This window comes from Loxodonta africana, unplaced genomic scaffold (genome assembly GCF_030014295.1).
Source record: "Loxodonta africana isolate mLoxAfr1 unplaced genomic scaffold, mLoxAfr1.hap2 scaffold_43, whole genome shotgun sequence".
Lineage (NCBI taxonomy): Eukaryota > Metazoa > Chordata > Mammalia > Proboscidea > Elephantidae > Loxodonta > Loxodonta africana.
The window spans coordinates 966,918-990,026 of NW_026975144.1; the positions used below are offsets into that span (position 1 = coordinate 966,918).

Consider the following 23,109-nt stretch of genomic DNA (forward strand, 5'->3'; position numbering starts at 1 on the left):
AGGTGCTCTGGAGTCTCATAGAAGGCGTGGGAACAGAGAGGGGAAGAATGTGTAGTAAATGCAATTGTGTTTTATGCTGTGGTAAAGGGTTTCCTGGGTACAATGGAGTACAGAGCAAGAAGTGGACTCATCTACCAGGAGAAGATTCAGGGAAGACTACAACCAGGAAGTCATGCCTGAACCAAGTTGGGAATATGACTGAATAGTTAAGGGATGAAAAAAGGCCGAGCATCCAGGAAGCCCCAGGTATTTTCCACAGGCTTCAGTAAAAGGGGAGGGATGGCTTGATGAGAAAAGTCTGAGGAAACAGGGTAAAAGAACTGGGGGATTTGTTACATTTGTGAACAGGCACAGATTATCTTTTGTTCTATTGTTTCCCTACCATTCCTGCCTCTTCTGTCCTTTTGGGTCACACAACACAAGCCCCTACCATCCCCATGTTGGAACTTTTATTTTCCTTGGAGAAGTCTCCTCCTTCCTCATCACCACCCCAACCTTCTTAATTTCTTCCTCAAATGGTCTCCCCATTTGCTGGTTTCTCTTCTAAATGGCCTCCTAAACAAAAACAGAGTCTGTCATGGGCTTTCCCCAAGTCAACTCCCAAACTTCCCATTCTGGCTGACCACAAAATTCCTGAGTCTTAGGGCTTTTTGGTAAGTCATAAACCTCATCTGTTCCAGTGGGGTCAGTTTTCTTCACCTCCACGCTTCACCAGGGAGAGTAGGCCAGCAGATGGGAAGGGAGAGAACATCTCCTAGTCAGAGAGCAGAGCCTGTGTGAAGACTCAGAGGCTAAGGAGACCTAAGAGGGGCTCAGAGTGGACATTTTATAACCAGAGCTGGAGAGACATGATTCCAACAGAGTCAAATGAGAGGACTGGGAGAAAGCAGCTGCCCATGATACTGTTATCATTCCCTGTGCTCTCTTTACCCACCAAGGGATAGTAACCCCTTACACGGCACCGAAAAGTTTCAATTCATTTTTAGTATCTAATCTCCTTCTTCCCACATTGGCACTAGCACTTCTCAAGTGCCTACCTGACAGTTTCATGTTTTTCTGGTTGCCGTGTTTAGCTTCAAACTGGGCCCATGGAACTCAGCACTGTCAGCAATGATGTCACATAGGATTACGGAAGCCTTGGTGCTAACTCAGATCTCAGCTGCTTTTTGAAAAGGGTGCCAACCTCAGGTCTTGTGGGAGAGAAACTGTAGCTACTGAATCAAGGAAATTCAGGAGCAAGCCAGAGTCCCCAGGTTATCAAAGGTTCCTGCTGGGAGAAGGGATAAAGGTCCTTCAGACCATTATGTTTGGACATCTTCACCCAAGCAGGATGAAACAGTGACACACGAGGAAAAGGCCTTTCTCTAAGACTCCAGATAAAGGTGAGGAAAAGTTGTCCCAGATTGATGAGCGCTACAGAACAAAAGGTCTGACTTCCACCAGAAAAGAGAGCCATGGTAGGACAAGATGAAGGATTTGGGATGAATGGATAAGGTCATAAGGAAGATTCTCCTGAGAAAGCACTTTCTGTCATTTAGTAGATAATTAACCAAAGTTTATTTTGTCAATAAGAAATGTAGGAATAAATGAGGGATGAAATGAAAGAATTCAATTGTAAGTTTGAGAGCTTTCCAGAATAGCTGCAGAAAAGGCACTCTTTTGTTCTGGATCTGAACATGGTGGAAAGGAAGGAAGCCAGTGGGCAACTGGGGCAGAGAGTATAGGATGGTGGAAAGGGTGGGTTGCAAGAAGCGTACTTAATTATTATATTTTCTAATGAGATGGAATTAATATACCATGTGAAGAACTAAGGAAATTTCTCAGGAGGTTCTGGGAGTGGTAGGTTGAAGAGGCCAGAACCCACATCATTGAGGGCAGAAGAAGGGCTGTAGACTCCTTCCTAGATCCAGGAACTCCCCTTCCCCTCCTGTGTCTCCTGCCCACCTCCCTCAAGAGCCTAACAACTCCTAACCACAAACATGGCTACAGGATAGAATTTTTTATTTTCCTGCTTTTCTTAACCTGAGCTTCATCCAGGATCAGTCATTTATCGCTCTTTTCAGGCCAGTTTTGTTGCCCTCCCCACTACTATTACCTCTGCTGTCCTCCTCCACCCAGTGCTGCCCTCCACTGGCCCTGCTTCCTGCTGCTTCCTGGTTTTCTGACTGGCCTCTAATACCCTTTGAGAGATCCCCCACCCCATCTTCTGTCTGTCACTGGAGCTTACACTCCCCTCCCAAACTCCTTCTCTTTCTTCCTTAACTCGCCAATCCTTCCCTCAAACTCAGAAAAAAACTGACCCTTAAGCTGACATATACAAGCCCCGCTCGCCCACACAGGAGGCATGGTTGTGATTCAGCTACTAAGGTTTGTGCCATCAGACTCTCAAATATGGACATCTGTTTCTGCCTCACGCTGAAGGACATGGTAATGGGCTTCTGTTCAGAGAAAGGCAATTTTAATCTCCTGGTGTAGGCTAGTTAACGGTACGAGGAGAAGTTTTAAATCACACAGAAAAGTACAAATTACGCTGTCTCTTTAAGTATAATTCCTTCTATGAAAATCCTTCCCTTCAAAGGAGGATGAAAACAAGTTACAAAGAGGAGACCGATTCTCCTGTTTCAATGTTTACACTCTAAATTTACTAAAAAAATAACTTTCATAGAAAACAGTTTTTAGAGAAACCATGTATTATCATGAAGGTGCACAGCATGAGGTAACTTCCATATTCCACAGGAGCAAATTCACTTCCATCCAACAAACGCAAAAAAAAAAAAATTTTTTTTTAATGTGGCGATCCTCTGTTTATATTATAAACTATCACAGGATAAACCTTCGGCTGCTAACTAAAAGGTTTGGCAGTTGGAATCCACCAGCTGCTCCTTGGAAACCCTATGGGGAGTTCTACTCTGTCCTATAGGGTTGCTATGAATTGGAATCTACTAAAAGAAAACTGGGAGTTTTATTTTTAAATCAATGTATTATAATTTTTGGAAAAACGATAGACTTTTGCTATAAGGTAGCACCATCACTGAAATTTTCTGGAGGAGACTTTATTGCCCAGAGTAAATTCCCTAAAGTATGGTCTGTGCCTGGGGAAGAAGAAAGAAACCATGGGGACTGTGGAAGTGGAGGATGGTGGTGATGGAGAGGCCTCCAGGGATCCCTAGACCAGAGACTTAGGTCACAGTTGAGACACCAGAGCCCAGACGGCTCATGTAAATTAACTCTCCATTATTGCAAGTCTCAACCCAAGAGGAAAGTGTCACTCAGGGTAGAACATGAGAACAAAAAGCCCAAGTTCCAAGCCCAGGAGGATTCCCCAAGTATCAGCGAGGCCTCTTGCATCAGCTTCCACTAGGCAGAATTCCCACTCATCAAATTACTCCAGAGATCCATAGGTCAAGTATGAGTATTCTACCCAAGTGTGTAAGGTCAAGGGGTTAGCCATGGTCTGGCAGACCAGACCAAAACATCTCACACTCCTGTCGGCAAAAGGCCCCTGGTCTTGAGGCTGAGTTTTTGAAGAAAGTGAGTGCCACCAGGTCTGCCCTCAGTCTAACTAACACTGAGTCCCTGGTCAGCATCCTGGAGTCCTGGCAAGAAGAGCCAGGCACCTCCAGGAGCATCTGGAGGAGAAGACAGGGGCTGAAGAGGCTACCACACCTACTGGTGCTGCTACACATGTCGGAGACCTGGCTGCAGAGGGTGCAGGCATGGCCTCAAGGTCAAAGGAGAAAGCGCCTGAAGACGTGCTAGGACTCTTAGACTGAGAGGAGCAGGATGTCTGGACTGCAAAATATGCACCCTTCAGGGAAGAACTTCATTCAGGCTTCTTAAACCCACCTCACCTGGAAGATCCACTCTTTTAGCCTTGTGCCCCTTCCACGCCCCCTCAAGTACATGGAGAGATCCAGCCCTAGATCACCAGGGTGGAAGAAGCCCCAGGATAGCTGTCTGAAGACATGAGGTCCACTCCAAAGCTCCCCCCGCCAAGGAGAGAAGAGGACAAGACTCATCTGCAGATGAGGTCTCAGGGCCCTGAGAATGAGCACAATGTTTGTAAGGAAAGAGAAATGGGATTTCAGTGGGACATGGAAGTCTGAGAAACAGCCTCTGCAAAGATAGCTCTAAGGGAGGTGTGATTGTGAAGGTGGGCTGGTCACTGAGTTCTTTGTAGTACAAGGTACCAGACAGAAGCCAGACTCTGAGGGGAACCTGCCTGCCGGTGAGCAGTGGGCATAAAACCTTAAACCAAAGAGAATAGAATCTCTTCCCAGCAGCTTCTGCACAGATCAGTGATGTTTGCTTGGTCTTTTCTCTTTTCTGTGGTCTAACCTGATCTGTCCTGAGATCAGAGAGTTGGAATAGAAAAGCTTGACTGAGATGAAACGAGCAAAGAGAAGACAAGGCCTCCTAAATCTGGTAAAGACAGAATACAGATAACCAAAGGTGAGGATGGGAAGAAAGAGATTGAGTTCCAAGTCCCATCCACAGTATCCCAGGGCCTGGGAATCCCTGGAAGTGCCAGAGGTGTGTACTCCCTGGGAGATGCGACCCCAAGTGTCAGAGGAAGCCCTATGGAGCAAGGAAAGGAGGGCAGGGCCTCTAGGATGGGCACTTCCATACAGGCTGCCCATGTGAATTTCTCAGAGTGACCGTGACAGATCCTGAGAGGGACAGTTTGAGGCAAAGGAAAGTAAGTTTTCTGAAGAGGGGTGAATTCCACAGTCTTCTGATGATGAAACAGAAATCCCGTCCTGCTCAGAGGTACTGAGTAGGAGGGATTGTGAATTCCCATCCTGCACAGAGGTTGGCTGGGAAGTTCAACTGTCTAAAGACAATGTGGCCAAAGTCTTTTTTATCTTTCAAAGATATATCTTTAACTTCCTGCAAATTCAATCCTGGAAAAAAGCCTAGAATATACAAGTGTGGGTTTTTCAGGAGAGCAACAAGGGGAGAAGGTGATAGTGGCATATCAGAGAAGGAGAACAATAGTCTAATAGTCCCTGTGTTACTTAATGAATCACACATGGTGTCCAGCATTCTTCCTTATCTGTAGACATGTAAATGCAGTAGATGTTTTAGCAATAACTGAATTAATCCTCATAGAATTCTTTTTGGCCATTTCCAGCTATAGAGACCAGAAGAAGTCATTAGTTACAAGAGCAAGCAATACTTCGCTGGTCTGAATTTTGTTCAATTTCTGTGTTTGCCCTTCATAGATTGATAAAAGTCTCTGAATCTGGCATTGAAGACAGTGTTTTCTCTATTGTTATGGATTGAATAGTGTTCCCCAAAATGTGTGTCAACCTGGCCAGACCATGATTCCCAGTATTGTGTGGTTGTCCTGCATTTTGTGATCTGATGTGATTACTTATGTGTTGTAAATTCTAACCTCTGTGATGTTAATGAGGCGGGATTAGAGACAGTTAGGTTAATGAGGGAGGACACAATCTACAGGATTAGGGTGAGTCTTGAGTCAGTCTCTTTTGAGATACAAAGAGAAGAGTGAGCGGAAATGAGAGGGACCTCATACCACCAAGGAAGAAGTGCCTGGAGTGGAGCACGTCTTTTTGACCCAGTGTCCACGCGCTGAGAATTTCCTAGGCCAGGGGAAGATAAATGACAAGGACCTTCCCCCAGAGCCACAAAGAGAGAAAGCTTTCTCCTAGACCTGGTGCCCTGACTTCAAACTTCTTGCTTCTTAAACTGTGAGAGAATAAGTTTCTGTTTGTTAAAGCCATCCACTTGTGGTATCTCTGCTATAGCCACACTAGATAACTAAAAAACACATATATAAAATAGTAAAAAAAAAAAAAAGTTTCAAATACACACACATACACGTATGATGTTATTAAACTTTAAAAGCTTTTACATTCTTATAACACATTTAACAATAGAGATTTGTATATAGAAGTTATAATAAGAGCCATCCCCACATAAGTATATTGTACCTGCTCCCCTGAAGTGTCCAGTGTCCAAAGATACATATGTACCCTTTTACACACTTCTTTTTGCCGGGACACATGTAAGTACATTCATTTGTTTGTTTTCATGGAAATTACGTCACACTCTACCCATGTTTTTCTCTGAATCACTCTTCACTTGACAATTTTTCATGGTTCCTCTAAATCAGCAGACATGGAAGAAGCACTCTTTTTGGTTCTTCTCATTTTTAACTCCCACCACTCTTCTGTCAGTTTGTTGTAGTGTGGTGGCTTGCATGTTGCTGTGATGTTGGAAGCTATGCCACCAGTATTTCAAATACCACCAGGGTCCCCCATGGTAGACAGGTTTGAGTGGAGCTCTGGATTTAGACAGACTAGGAAAAAGGACCTAGTGATCTATTTCTTAAAAAAACTGGCCAGTGAAATCTTACAAATAGTACTGGAACACTGTCTGATTGAATGACAGAGGATAACCCCTTAGGTTGGAAGGCACTCAAAATACAAGTGGGGAAGAGCGACCTCCTCAAAGTAGATCCCACTTTAATGACATTTGCTGATGGGGCACAACTCATCATGAGAAGAAACTGATGCAAATATCCATTAATAATCAGAATGTGGAATAAAGGAAGTATGAATCGGGAAATTGGAAGTCATCAAAAATGAAATCGAATGCATAAAGGTCAGTAATCCAAGGCATTAGTGAGCTGAAATAGCTTGGTTTTGGACATTTTAAACTAGACAATGATATGTCCTACTATGCCAGGATTGAGATACTGAAGAGAACGGCACCATATTCATCGATAAAAAGAACATTTCAAGATCTTTTCTGAAGTACACTACGAGCAATAGGTTAATACCCACAGGCCTACCAGGAAGACCAGTTAATAAGACTATTATTCAAATTTACACACAAATCATGAATGTGAAAGATGAAGAAGTTGAAGGTTTTTACCAAGTTCTGCAGTTTGAAACTGATCAAACGTGATGCATTGATCAATCAAGATGTACTGATAATTACGTAATTAGAATGCGAAGTTGAAAACAAAGCAGACAAATCAGCAGTTGGAAAATAAGGTATTGATGATAGAAATGACAATGAAGCTTACATGATAGAATTTGGCAAGACCAATGACTCATTCATTGCACATACCTTTCATCAGGAACATAAATGGTGACTATACTCGTGAACCACTCCAGGCAGAATAGACAGAAAACAAATTTGTGGAAGGTGATGATGGAGAAGGTCAATATCCTGAGTCAGAATCAGGCCAGGGGCTGACTGCAGAACAGATGATCAGTTGCTCATATTCACGTTCAAGTTGAAGCTGAAGAAAATTAAAACAAGTCCATGAGTCAAAGTATGCCCTTGAGTATATCAAACCTGAATTTAGAGACCATCTCAAGAATAGATTTGATGCACTGCACACTAATGATCGAAGACCAGATTAGTTGTGGGATGATAGCAAGGACATCATATATGAAAAAAACAAAAAGTCATTAGAAAGACAGGAAAGAAAGCAAACACCAAAGAGGATGTCACAAGAGACTCTGAATCTTGCTCTTGAATGTACAGTAGCTAAAGAGAATAGAAGGAAAAATAAAGTAAAAGAGCTCAATAGAATACCTGAAAGGGAAGCTGGAGAAGACAAAGTATGATAATATAATGTGAACAGATTTGGAGTTAGAAAACCAAAAGGGAAGAAAACACCTGGCATTTCTCAAGCTAAAAGAACTGAAGGAAATATTCAAGCCTCTAGGTGCAATACTGAAGGATTCTATGGGCAAAATATCGAACAACACAGGAAACATCAAAAGTAGGTGGAAGGAATACACAGACTCAATACACCAAAAAGAATTGGTCGACGTTCAACCATATCAGGAGGTAGCATAGGATCAAGAGCTGATGGTACTGAAGGAAGAACTCCAAGCTGCACTGAAGGCATTGGCAAAAAACATGGCTCCAGGAATTGATGGCGTACCAAATGAGATGTTTCAACACAGGGACACAGTGCTGGAGGTGCTCACTTGTCTATTCCAATATATTTGGAAGACAGCTACCTGAATAAATGACTGAAAGAGATCTATATGTGTGCCTATTCCAAAGAGAGGTGGTCCAACGCAATGCGGAAATTATCGAGCAATGTCATTAACATCACATGCAAGAAAAATTTTGCTGAATATAATTTAAAAACAGTTGCAGCAGTACACAGACAGGCAACTACCAAAAATTCAAGCTGGATTCAGAGGAAGACATGGAACGTGGGATATCATTTCTGATGTCTGATGGATCCTGGCTGAAAGTAGAGAATATCAGTAAGATGTTTACCTATTTTTGTTTCCTATACAAGCACAGTCAACTGTGTGGCTCATGACAAATTATGGATAGCTTAGCAAAGAATGGGAATTCCAGAACACTTAACTGTATTCATGCGGAATATCTACGTAGACCAAGAGGCAGTCATTTGAGTAGGGCAAGGGGATACCGTGTGGTTTAAAATCAGAAAGTTATGTGTCATGGTGGTATCCTTTCACCATACTTACTCAATCTGTATGCTGAGCAAATAATCTGAGAAGCTGGTCTGTAAGAAGAAGAACATGGCATCAGTTTTGGAGAAAGATTCACTAACAACCTACGATACGCAGCTGATACGACCTTGCTTGCTGAAAGTAAAGAGGACTTGAAGCAGTTACTGATGAAGAGCAACCACTACAGCCTTCAGTATGGATTACACCTCAACATAAAGAAAACAAAAATTCTCACAACTGGACCAGTAAGCAACACCATGATAAATAGAGAAAATACTGAAGTCATCAAGCATTTCATTTAACTTGAATCCATAATCAGTGCCCACAGAAGCAGCAGTCAAGAATTCAAACAATGTATTGCATTGGGCAAATCTATGGCAAAAGACCTCCTTAAAGTGTTGTGAAGGAAAGATGTCACTTTGAGGACTAAGGTGTGCCTGAGCAAAGCCATGATATTTTCTATCACCTCACATGCTTGAGCAAGTTAGACAATGAATACGGAAAACCAAAGAACTGATTCATTTAAAATATGGTGTTGGCAAAGAATACTGAATATACCATGCACTGCCAGAAGAATAAACAAATCCATCTGGGAAGAAGTACACCAAGATTGCACCATAGAAGCAAGGATGGCAAGACTTTGTCTCACGTGCCTTGGACATATTTTCAGGAGGGACCTGTCCCAGGAGAGGCTCATCATGCTTGGAAAAGCTGAGGGTCAGAAAAAAAGAGGAAGGCGCTCAACAACATGAACTGACACAATGGCTGCAAGAATGGGCTCAAACATAGCAATGATTGTGAGGATGGTTCAGGATCAGGCAGTGTTTCATTCTGTTTTACACAGGATCGATGGCATCTAACAGCCACAACTAACATATGTATGCGTATATATATGTATGTGTGTGTGTGTGTGTGTGTGTGTGTGTGTGTGTATATACATACATATATATACCCATTGCCGTCGAGTCGGTTCCAACTCATAGTGACCCTACAGGACAGAGCAGAACTGCCCCACAGAGTTCCCAAGGAGCGCCTGGTGGATTCGAACTGCTAACCTTTTGGTTAGCAGCTATAGCTATTAACCATTATGCAACTAGGGTTTCCATATAAAAAAAAAATTTTTTTTATATATATATACACACATACACACACATATATATACACACACTCTTTTTTTTTATATATATGTGTATATATATATATCCTGTTCAGCAGTTTTGCATCTCTAGAGATCCCAGGCTAAGACATTTGGTACCTACAGTGGTTCTAGAGGAACCAAATCTTAAGGATGAGTTTTCTGAATTGATTCTCAAGTCTGGCTAGTCTTAAAGGCACTGATGACTGTCTCCAGTAGTAAATAGGCTATTGCTAATCCATGATGGGAGGTGACAATAGAAATACGCAAAATACTACTACAACTGGATCAAATATTTGTGAGACAAGGCTCTGCCTGATTACATATTTGATACTTTTCTATAATTTTGTCAGAATAAGAATAATAAGGAAGCTGCTTGGTTGGTCCTGCTTTTGGAGCCACACTGGTGAATGAAAGAAATGGGCTCAAAGCCGAAGCACCACATACAAGATCTGAAAGCTGCCACTTGTGCCCAGAAAGAAAACCATATTTCTTATAGTAACGAGGCTAAGGCTGCCAAAAATAAACTCAGATTCTTATCATAAGAGTGACTGAATTAAAGCGCCGGTTGAATATCCAACCTCAAATGGTTTCTGAAGTTAGAGTGAGGGCACTGATTGGGAAGAAATGGGATCCTGAAACTTGGGATGAGGACATATGGGCAGATAGGAAGCGGGGGACAATGAACCTTCAATTTCTGTTGAATCGCTCTTCCTAACAGAACCAGACCTCTTACTCCCATCTGAAGAGATTCTCTAACTTTGCCGGCTAAGGCACCCTTCCCAGTAAAACAATTATCCCTTCCACCTCCATCTGATGAGATTACCCCAGCTGTGCCTGAAGTGTCTTGTTTGAGTTGTCTCCTGGGGTGGTGTCTGGGGCATTGCCTGGGGCATCACATTAGGCAGATGCCTTATAAGACACGGCTGAACATCCCACTGCCACTGCCCATTTTTGCTTCTAGACCTATACCTAGACTTCAGTCCCAACAAGCCCCAAAACGTGAACTATAAAGTGTGACCCAGGAAAAGCTATGCTAAACTCCAAAAGAACTGCTTGATTTTTCTAATATATACATACAGAAACCTGGTGAATATGTGTGGGAATGGCTATTATGGGTGTGGGGTAATGGTGCAAGCAACATAAAGGTGAATTAGTCTGAGTTTATTGATATAGGCCCAGGAAGCATAGATTCTTCATTCAGTGTTTCAGCTTGAGAGGTTAGAAAAGGATCTCATAGTTTATTTGTCTGGTTTACTGAAGCATGGATTAAGTGGTGGCCTAAAATAAATCAAGTGGAAATGGCAGATCTGCCATTGTATACTGTAGGAGAAGGTATCCAAAGGCTGAGGGAAATTGGAATGTTAGAATGGATTTATTAGGCTGGACCCACAGACCCACACACGGAGTGCCCAGAGGGCTCTCTTTTTACCATAGCAGTGAGGTACAAATTTGGGAGGCAAGCCCCAGCATTACTGAAGACTTCTGTGGTTGCTATTTTATACAAGGAAGAGTCCACAGTGAGAACTGCCCTAACTGAATGAAGACACCTGACTACAATGCAGTTGACTGGACCCCATGGTGGTAGCATCCAAGTGGTGGCACTCAATCAACAAAGACAAGGTGGGTGTGGTTACCATAACAGACAGTAGAGTCAAAGCAGTAATCAGAACAGTCTGCTCGCATGGATTTATGGCATTGGCTACTTAGTCACAGTGTCCCTGGGAGTGAAAGAGCTGGGAAATGTACATCTCCTGGTACCTAGCGTCTTAGATATCTAGTGCTCCTGTAACAGAAATACCACAAACGGATGACTTTAACAAAGAAAATTATTCCCTCTCAGTCTAGGAGACTATAAGTCCAAATTCAGGGTGCCAACTCCAGGGGAAGGCTTTTTCTCTCTGTCACTCCTACGAGAAGGTCTTTGTCACCAATCTTCCCCTGGACAAGAAGGTTCTCAGCACAGGGATCCTAGGTCCAAAGGATGCACTGCTCCTGACACTTCTTTCTTGGTGCTACTGAGGTCCCCCTGTCTCTCTGCTCTTTTCTCTTTTATAGCTCAAAAGAGATTGACTTAAAACACAACTTAATCTTGTAGACTGAGCCCTGCCTCCTTAACATAACTGCTTCAAATCCTCGATCATTAACATCATAGAGGTATGATTTACAATACATTGGAAAATCACATCAGCTGACAAAATGGTGGATAATCGCACAATACTGAGAAGCATGGCCTAGTCAAGCTGATATATACATTTTGGGAAGACAGAATTTAATCCGTAACACCTAGTATGCAGCTATCGACCTGTTAATGCCTTTTTCTCCATACCTGTTTCGAAGTATCACCCGAAACAGTGTGCCTTCTCTCTGACCTAAGTATATAAGAACCAAATAATGTACAGGAATCTCTGTTACATTTTCTCCATCTTACCATTATTTGGCCTCATACGCAGACCCAGTCACTTAATTGCGCAGCAGAATGAAGAGATTAAAGCCCCAACATTCTTGCCAGTGGACAAGGAAGGTAGCTGCTCAGACATCAGAGAGCCTCAGAGAGACAGAGACCAGGCGGCTCAAGAGAGGGATACCATAAAGTTGTTTTTCATACCCCTCCCCACTCCCACAGTTGCATATGCTTTGCTCTGACCCTAAGAAGTAGATCAATCCTTTGAGAACTGCATTATGGGTTAGAACACCAACAAGGTCCCAGACTGAGTGACACTCCCATAGATTACATCCAAATATCACTGCAAAGTCTTCAAAATCTGAACTGACATCTGAGCCACAGCACACAGAAGTTGGGAAAGAACCTGCAGCCTGAACATAACTGGGTCAAGTGATTCCTAAAACAAACAACATCGACATTTTCAGTAAGATTGAAGTAAGACACAGTCTTGGAATCACAGACAAAAACTTTAAAAAGCTACTTTAACCATGCTCAAAGAAGTAACAGGCACAACTTAGAAAAATACATAGAAACCATTCACAAATGAAAATTTTAGACAGGAAAAACAGAAAAATAGAGATAAAAAATTCACTTGATCAGCTCTACAGCGGAATGCTGTTGACAGACAAAAGGATCAATGAGATGAAAACAGTTCAATTGAAAATATCCAATCTGAAAACAGAGAACAAATATTGAAAAAAAATGAACAGAGCCTCAAAAAAATTCAAAAATATCTAACATTTATTTATTGGAATTCCATACGGTGTAGAGAAAATATGTGGTGTAGAAAAAAGTATCTCAAGAAATACTGGCTCAACACTTTCCCAATTTGTTGAAAGACATAAACTTACAGATTCAAGAAGCCATGCAAACTCCAACAAGTTAAACTCACATAATTTTACGCCCAAATGCCTCATTGTCAATTGTGGAATAACAAGGACCAAGAAAATATCTTCAAAGAAGCTAGAGAGAAAACAACTCATCTCACACAGGAGAAACAATTGGAATGACTCTGTATTCATCATCAGAAGCCATGGAGGCCAAAAGGCTGTGAAAACAACATTTTTTTCAATACTGAAAGAAAAGAAACATTAACCCAGTGTTCTATGGCTGTTATTTCCTTCATGAGTAAAGGAAAAATATTGACATTCTCAGGTAAAAGACGCTTAAGAGAATTCATCGCCACCAGACTTGCTCTAAATGAAACACTAAAGGAAGTTCTTCAGGTGGCAGGCTTGGAATTTCAGGAATTATGGAAAGCAACAAAGTGGAAAGTATCTTCGGAAGTTCGCTCTCCACCAAAGATTAGACAGGTATATAAAACAAACAATAACACACGTGAAGAAAGTGTTTCTTAGTTCAATCATGTGTATGAGACCAAAAGTACAAAACCAGCCCAAAAGCACTGAAAAGAGGGCAGGATGGAACAGGAATCATGGCGGATGGAAACGGGGAACTGGAGCATAGGAGAGGACAATATTGACACATCATGAATATTGCAACCAATGTCACAAAACAATTGTGTATAAATGGTTGAACAAGAAAGTAATTTGCTCTGTAAAGTTTCAAATAAAGCACAATAAAAAATAAAAAAAAGTGGTAGGTATCTCGGTAAACATATTATGCCAACCCTGTTGTCACTGCACAACATGGCGCAGGACTCCCCTCTTTGCAAAGACTTTCTAGCCTATTGGAAAAACTTTGGAATATACTCTTGGTGGCAAATTAGTATTAGAGAATGGGGTTAATTTTGAAAATATGAGATGTCTGTACTCATGCCTGGTGAATAAACTGGATAATAATATTTTCAGAGCGAAATGAGACGTTCTAACAGAAAAACAGGCCTGAATTCCCATGTGGGCCATGAGCCTACTACTCTGAAGGCCTTTCCCAGAGAGGCATTTCAGGCACTTCTAGAGCAGCAGGAGCGCTGGGGAATGCAGGTGTCAACCTCCCCCAGGGCCTTCTCTGAGGAGTAAGTACCTGCTTTAGTACTGAGCTTAGTGGTTCATAAATTGTCATTCTGCATAAGGTCTTCAGGTTCAAGTCTGTAATCCAGCTGGGATTCTGTGTGTGCTGCATCTCTGCATCAAAAGAACATGCTTCTAGAAGCAGAATGCCAGGAGAGAGGCGGTTGGGCAGTTGGCGTTGGGGGGTGCTGCGCAGACAGGGGTGCCCGAGGGAGGCACAATATAGTCATTCTGCAGGAGGTCTAGTCCTTCTGCACAAGAATTAGAATGCTTCTCAATGCACAACAGTTTACATGCAGGACATAAACAAAGTGACTGAAGGACAAAGTTGAATAGTAAACCAAGCCACTCCCTGTCAATCCTTACCTGAGAGGGTCTTCATCAGGACTTCCGGGGATGGAGAACGACACAGTAAACGCTGATTTATTTTACCTCTTCCTTCCTCAAGAAACAGGAACTGGTGTTAAGATGTCAGGTGTCAAGCCCCAAACTCCTCTTCTGGTCTGTATTTAAGCTGTATAATAAAACTGGGAATCAGGCAATCAGCCATGAGCAGACAGACCCAGAGTATTCCCAGTGCCCCACATCTCTGAGCTCCAGTGAGATCCTGTTCTTAGTCCCTAGATTAGCAGAGGAGCTGAAAGACTGAAATTCCGTGTTTTCAGGCAACTTGGGCTTCAAGCAGGCACTTATTGCTAAAGTCGTATTTCTCTGTGTTAATTTATGATCCTTAACTCAAATCCGGACTTTGAAGCTCATTTTGATAACTCCTCATTAGTCTGCCTAGACAAGAGTCTGCTCACAGTCAGTGATGACAATGGAGGAAACAAAGTCCCTAGCCCAGAGGAGGGACTGTTCCCCAAATTTGGGGCAATGCCCCTGCGGAGCATCGGCGAGGTGCACTGTGGCCTCTGTGGCTTTGCCTTCTGCTCCTGGAATTGCACCCTGGGGGCGTCCATATGCAGACGCAGAGTCCGTGGGTGACCACAACTCCTGCCCTTCTGGGTCATCGTCCGGACGCACGTTGCGATATGCTTCCTGCCCTCCTTCCCAGCATAAGTGCTGCGATCACACGTGGCAGAACCAGTTCCCAGGTCCAGACCCTAGACCTTGCCCTCCTTGGCCTTAGGCTTCCCCTAGTCCTGGGGGAACCCGCAAGCCTGGCGGGTGCGAGGTTAGCACCCGGCTGGGCGGGCTTGGGCCTGTCTCAAAAGGCTCATGGCGCACGCAGGTTCCGCCTCCTTGGAGTCTGCGGGCTTGCGGTGGGCAGCCCCGCATCTCTGCCTCCCTCGGGCGCCCTCTCTGGGCAGCAGCTCCCCTCCCCCCGCCCCGCCAACCACCCAACTGTCGCACTGCCTGCTTTCTGCTTCTAGAAGCATGTTCTTTTGATGCACACATGCAGCACACACAGAATCCCAGCTGGATTACAGACTTGAACCTGAAACGCACAACTTTAAAACTACTAGACTGGGGTGGGGGGGGCGTTGGCAGTGAAAAAAGGAAAAAAATTAAGAAAAAGAACAATTACAAAAAAAGTATTAGAAAACTGTAACCTCACGTTATGGACTCAAGAAGGCTGCGGATACACAACTGCGTAGATAGCATACTGTTGTCTCTTTCTTTGCAAATAAGTCTTAGATGAGGGAATTTGGTACCGCGAAGAGTTGCAGAGCCTGACTTTGGGGAAATCTGGGATTGATTAATTGGCTTGCATGAGGCTACAAGCCCTGATAATCAATATATTTAAAGATGAGATTCGAGCAACCTAGAACATGCATCAGAATTTTTTACAAGTAAATTAGCACCAGAAGAGGCCTTTAACCACTAAATAAAATGGGTCAGTAGTTCAAGATCTCCCTACAAAGAAAATGGCAGACCTAGATTGTTTCCAGTCAGGTTCCAGCTAACATGCAAGAAACAGTAATTTTAATCTTGTACATAGTCAACAGAGATTAGAAAACCATGAGACACTCCCTTAACTTGATCCTTATGGCTAGTTTAAAAATGATAACAAATTAGAGAAGGAAGGTAGAAGAAGAGTTAGAGGACAAGCACACTCAGTAACTGAGATGCAAAACCCTACATAAGATGCCAGCAAAGGAAATCCAGCAAAGGGTAAACCAGGTAACATGCCATGATCAAGGCGGTTTATTGCAGGCATACAAATTTGAGTGAACATTAAAGATTTAGTAATTTCATTCACCACATGCATAGGTGAAAGAAGAGAAGACATATGCTCACCTCAAGAGATGGGGGCAAAGCAGGTTGATAAAATCCAATCACACGGAGAGATAAGGACTAGGACCAAACATGGAACAGAAAAGGAGTTCCCGAATGTGGAAAACTACAACTAGCATGATAGTTCATGGTGACGTGTGGGACATTCTCTTTAAAATTAATAAACAATAAAATAAGGATGCTTCTATCATTATTTTTATTAAACATTGAACACTGGAAGTGTAAGCTAGTACAAAAAAAGTATAACTGCTATTCATAGATTATAGGACTGTCTCCATTGAAAACCGTAGAAAATATTGGAATTAATAGTAATCATAAATAAAAAATAAATTGAAATTTCAATGCGTCAGCATCAAGCGGACTCTGTCATAGCTCTTAGGTGAAAGCAAAGGACACTGATAGGGAAAGAGCAGGTTCGGGTGGGCTAGACCAAGGAGGGAAGAAAATTATTCTGCACTGGGCTGAACTTATAAGCACGGGTATGTGTGTTAGTTACCTAGTCCCTCCATAACAAAAAATAACACAACTGGATGGCTTTTAAAGGACAGAAATTTATTTTCTCACAGTTTAGCAGGTAGTCGTTCGAATTCAGGGCATGGCTGTAGTGGGAGGTCCTTCCTTGTCTACCTCAGCTTCTAGTAGATGCCAGCAATCATTTGTGTTCCTGGCCTTCTAGAAGCATCTGTCTTCTTTGTCTGTCTTCCTTTTCACCTGTTTGTGTCTGTGTGTATTCTGCTCCTTTTATAACTAAGAAGAGTTAGGCTTAGGACCCACCGTACATTGGTATGACCTCATTCACATAATAAAAGCAGGCCCCTTATTTCCAAACAAGGTCAGAATTACAGGTACAGAGGTTAGGATTTCCACATACATTTTGGAGGGACACAATTCAATCCCTAACAGTCGACTTACCAGATATTCTGGATTGAGAGTACTCACATGAACAGCTGAGAGTAGTTCCAATTCTTTGCTACATTCAGTGGCTGAAACTTGTCTCAATGGTCACCCATAGGAATGTTGGAGCAATTTATTGTGCAGGACCTGGCCTACCATTCCTAATCATGTCCATTGTGTGGAAAAACACACACTCCCATCACCGAAGCCTTGAGAAATTCATCGATAAGAACGGAATGGTGGTTGGAACCAAGAATTGTTTCATAGCCTAGATAACATGGTGTAGCTGTTAGATATCCACATGGAGATGTCAGGTAATAAAACTTCACCCCACGTGGAGATGTCAAGAATAATACCAACAGCTAATGTTCATTGAGTACCTACACTGGTGCCAGGCACTCCTGTGCTTTTTCTTTCATGTTTGCTTTTCATGATGGCCATATGAGGAATGTAGCATTATAATGCATAAAGAGGTCAATACAGAGAGTTAGGCTGACATTTCAATATATGAGTCTGGACCCAGGAGGAGTTTGAATGGACGGAGGTATAAACCTCACGTCCTTAGCTACAAATAGACAGCAGTGAACTCACTGAGGCATCCTAGAGGGAGGGTGTCAGTAGAGAGAGGAGCAGGCACCAAGCCCAAGGGTACTCGGGTATCTAGAAGCCTGCCAGGTGAACAGCAGCCAGCAAGCCTCTCTGAAGTCCAGTGTGCTTCCTGGAGGGTTGTCTGTCCTTGCTCTCAGCTGCATTTCCCCAGTGCTCCTCCCACCTGCACTGGGTTGTCCCCTTCATGACGACAGGGACAGTGTGTACCTTTCACCACTGTATCTGCATAACATAGACTATTTCTGGCCCATGGAATATACTGACTGAATGAAAAATAAACAAACGATAAGGACGTAAAATCCTTCGTAGTTGATACCTTGGAATACATTAAGGGGCTTCATGAGTAAGAGGGAGAAAAACTGATCAGGGCTGCTTCTGAGACCATCCCTTAGGCGTAATGAGTGTTAAACAACACTTAAACAAAGAGATTTAATGGCAGAGATGTATGTTAAAAAGAGGTAAGTATAGCTTAAAGATTACTAGAAACATGCACATTATTGCAACTATAGTCAAATCGCTAAAAACCATATAGTACATGCACACAGAATATTACAAAGTAATTTAATGCCCTCATTAAAAAAAAACAAAAAAAAATTACCATGAAAAGACTAATGTTGAATGAAAATATCAGGATATAATATCTGTGTTAATACACATAACTGTGTGTGCTAATACCCACATAAAACCAGTTGCCACTGAGTCAGTTCTGATTCATGATGACACCACTGTGCCAGAGTAGAACTGTACTCCATAGGGGTTCCAATGGCTGAGTTTTCGGAAGTAGGCTGCCAGACCTCTCTTTCACAGCAATTCTGGGTGGACCTGAACTCCAACTTTCTGTCAGCAGCTCAAGATATTAACCATTTGCATCAACCAGAGACTCTAATACACATACATGCCAATATAAGCAAGAAAATAGACATATCGGAACGTTAATAATTTATTCTATGCATTACGTATGTTTTCTTGTTTTTTTTTTTTGCATACTTTCCCATTGCTTCCAAGTTTTTGAGGAATAGAATGTACTTCTGGAAAAATTCATGAGAGATTTTTAAGTAATGAAATAATTAACAGAAACAGAATGAGTAAATCTGTGGCAAGGCAGCCCAGGAACCCAAGATTACAGTAACACTGGTATGAAAAGCAGAATTGTGGAGTCCTGAAGCTCAGTGGTTCCATACATCCATCAGGAAAGAGGGAAGAGCAAATAAACAAGGAGAAAATACAGTGAGCCAGAGGAGTGGGAGCCCTCTGTTGTGGGCACAGTTTTCTCATGAAACTTTAGATGGACACAGTGGGTGGGATTATCCACTTCCATCATACAAACATTTTTATTACCCTTGATTTTAACAGAACTATGTTATAAAAACAAATAATAAAATAAAGTATAATAAAAGAATAAATCTCATCAGTGGACTACTATCATTTTCCCCAGCCACTGAGGAGGGCAGGAGACACACAAGGGAAAGAAGATGGAGCAGTGTGAAAACTCATGCTAAGTGGGGAGGAGAGTGTTTCTGAGACAGGCCTTACCTGCCACCACCTAGGGAAGTAGGCAGCCATGCACAACCAACTGGAAGAAATGGTACATTATTTCTGAGACCTACTCCAGCTCATAACAACTTATGGATAACATGGGGAAGAATGAGATTTCCAGGACACTTAACTGTTTTTATGAGAAACCTGTACATAGAACAAGAGGCAGTCATCTAAACAGAACAAGGAATACAGCATGGTTTAAAGTCAAGAAAGGTGTGCATCACCGTTGTATCCTTTCACCATATGTATTCAACCTGTATGCTGAGCAAATAATCTGAGAAGCTGGTCTGAAGAAGAATAAGGCATCAGGATTGGAGGAAGACTCATTAATAACCTGAGATATGCAGATGATACAATCTTGCTTGCTGAAAGTGAAGAGGCCTTAAAGCATTTACTGCTGAAGATCAAAGACTACAGACTAACAGCCTAACAACTGGACCAATAAGCAACATCATGATAAACGGAGAAAATGTTCACGTCATTAAGGGCTTCATTTTTACTTGGATCCACAATAAACACCCACGGAAGCAGCAGTCAAGAAATCAAACGACACATTGCATTGGGCAAATCTGCTGCCAGAGGCCTCTTAAAGTGTTCAAAAGTACAGATGTCACCTTGAAAACTAATGTGTGCCTGACTCAAGCCATGGTGCTTTCAGTGGCCTCATACGCACATGAAAGGTTGGCAACGGTGTTTGCAAAGAATATTGAATATACCATGGACTGCCAAAAGAATGAACAAATCTGTCTTGAAAGAAGTACAGCCGGAATATTCCTTAGAAACAAGAATGGCGAGGCTTCATCTCACATATTTTGGACATGTTGTCAGGAGAGATCAGTCCCTGGAGAAGCAGGTCATACTTGGTAACAAGTGGCCACAACAATTGGCTCAAACATAACGACGACTGTGAAGATGACGATAGGTAGTTTAACATACATTTTGACCCATATGAATTAAAATTTAAACAATTATTTCATGCCTTTTTGTAGGGGTTTTAGAATATACAATTAAAATAAATGTAAACAATTAATAGAAAAAATCTCTGAAAATAAAATTTAATTTTTTTAAATCACTGCTCCATACCCCAGTTCTAAATGGCTTGATATAAAGCACTGGTCTTTGTGATTCACAAAAAGGAGATGCCAATTCCTGGAGGGGGGATGGGAGGATAGAGAGAGTTGGAAGCTGGCAAAATTGTCACGAAAGGAGAGACTGGAAGGGCTGACTCATTAGGGGGAGAGCAAGTGGGAGTACGGAGTAAGGTGTATACAAACTTATATGTGACAGACTGACTTCATTTGTAAACGTTCACTTGAAGCTCAATAAAAGTTAATATAAAAAAAAAGCCCAGCCCTGACCAATGTTTGCTTAAAAACTTTGAAAGTTTGTTCCTCTCTAAAATAAACCAGGGTCTAACTTTAAAAAAAATAAATAAATGTAAACAATTATTAGAAAAAAATCTCTGAAAATAAAATTTAATTTTTTTAAATCACTGCTCCATACCCCAAATCTAAATGGCTTGATATACAGCACTGGTCTTTGTGATTCACAAAAAGCAGGTACCAATTCCTGAACAAGAACTGAAGTGACAGGAGAAACCCCCCATGCTGTTATAGCCCTGAGTATGGGCCCTAATCCAGTGATCTGTCTTCATTAATTCCTTTTCATTTCATCTCTGTGAAAGAGGGGAGGGAGAAGGTGAGAGAGGGTTACATGTGCCTATTCTGTTCTTTAGCATCTAGTTCACTGCCAGGAACACGTATTCGTAAGAGTCTAAAAAACGTTAAAGTACAAATAAGGAGGAAAACCTCCTAGTATATATATGTATTAGGTGGCACAAAGAGTTAAGTGCTCAGTTACTAACTGAAAGGTTGGCAGTTTAAATACACTCAGAGTTGCCTTGGAAGAAAGGCCTGGCAATCTACCTCCAAATAGTCACAGCCATTGAAAACCGTATGGAGGGCAGTCCTACTCTGAAAACTCACAGGGTCGTCATAAGTGAAAATCTACTCAACGGCAACTGGATTGGTAATCTATATATGGCATAAATGTTCGGAAAATTAGTTTCTGAACATGTACACGGCATACAGAATACACTGCACATTAGTATTATGTGCCAAAACCCACTGTCATCAAGTCGATTCTAACTCACAGTGACCCCAAAGGACAGAGTAAAACTGCGCCATAGGGTTTTCACTGAAGCAGACTGCCACATCTGTCTCCTACAGAGAGGCTGGTGGGTTCGAACCACTGACCTTTCAGTTAGCAGCCAAGTTCTTTAACCACAGAGCCACTAGGGCTCACTGCTGTCATGTACAGTGATTACATAAGCAAATTCTGAAACAAACTGCCTGGGTTTAAATCCTAACTCAATTTATCAGCTGGGTGATCTGGGCACGTTACTTTACCTCTCACTGCCTCAGTTTCCCATTTCTAAAATGGGTCTTATTCAAAAGGTTGTTACGCAGGTTAAATAAAACACACAAGGCACTTAGAAAAAGGCCTTACACACAGAATGAACACAATAATTGTTAGCTTTCATAATTATTAAGGGAATACAAACAAACGGCTAGGTTGAAGGAACTTCCATTGAGAAACAGTTGAGTTCCAAAATTCATGTGTAAAGTCATTTACATCAACTGTTAAAGTTGTATGTTTAGATTCAAGCGATTACTGAGGTGTGTTATGATCTTGAACAGAGTTCTGGGGACTATACAGGCAGACTCTGCATGCCCTTCTCCTGCACATCCATTCCATCTCCCTTGGAGCCCAGACCATCATGTTATCAATTAAACCCCTCCCACGCTGGTGGTGTACTGTTTAAGAGCTATGGCTGCTAACCAAAAGGTCATCAGTTCAAATCCACCAGGCGCTCCTTGGAAAGTCTATGGCACAGTTCTGCTCTGCCCTATAGGGCCGCTATGAGTTGGAATAGACTCAGTGGCAATGGGTTTTTAACGGGTATGAGGTAACTGTTCAGTGCTTAAAGACGTACCAAAAGCAACCACTAACACAAAAGTATAGTAAAAGGTTCTTATTTCAGAGTAGCAAAACCTTAGTTTCTAACACAGTGGTGAATTAGGGTGGACTGTGGATCAAGAGGAGCTCTGGTAGCATAGTGGTTAAGAGCTCAGCTGCTAACCAAAAGGTCAGCAGTTCGAATCCACCAACTAGTCCTTGGAAACTATGGAATAGTTCTACTCTATGCTATAGGGTCTCTATGAGTTCGAATCAACTAGGGTCTCTATGAGTTGGAATCAACTTGATGGTGACAAGTTTGGTTTGGTGGGTGTCATGGATTGAATTATGACCGTAAAAAATGTGTGTCTCAACTTGGTTAGGCCATGATTCCCACTATTGTGTAGTTGTCCTCCATTTTGTGATTGTAATTTTACTTTAAGAGGATTAGGGTGGGATTGTAACACCACCCTCACTCAGGTCACCTTTCCCTGGGGTGTGGCCTGCACCACCTTTTATCTCTCCAGAGATAAAACGAAAGGGAAGCAAGCGGAGAGTTGGGGGTCTCAGACTATCAAGAAAGCAGCACCAGGAGCAGAGCACGTCCTCTGGACCCAGGGTCCCTGCACCTGAGAAGCTCCTTGACCATGGGAAGGCTAAGGACAAGGACCTTCTTCCAGAGCCGAAAGAGAGAGAAAGCTTTCCCCTAGAGCTGTTGCCTTGAATGTGGACTATTAGCCTACTTCAATGTGAGGTATTACATTTCTCTCGGTTAAAGCCATCCACTCATGGTACTTCTGTTATGGCAGCACTAGATGATGAAGACAGTGGGTCAAGGTGGAA

The 23,109-nt window shown here is 42.2% G+C and overlaps 1 long non-coding RNA gene across 1 annotated transcript in view; it reads right to left on the reverse strand.

The window, feature by feature from the left end:
- Positions 1 to 23,109, reverse strand: part of LOC135229625 (uncharacterized) — a 152,098-nt gene that overhangs the window by 117,726 nt on the left and 11,263 nt on the right. Inside the window, exons 2-3 of the long non-coding RNA XR_010320302.1 lie at positions 14,395 to 14,542; positions 7,102 to 7,276 (exon numbers count right to left, since the gene is read on the reverse strand). This is a non-coding gene — a long non-coding RNA (uncharacterized LOC135229625). The remainder of the gene's footprint in view (positions 1 to 7,101; positions 7,277 to 14,394; positions 14,543 to 23,109) is intronic.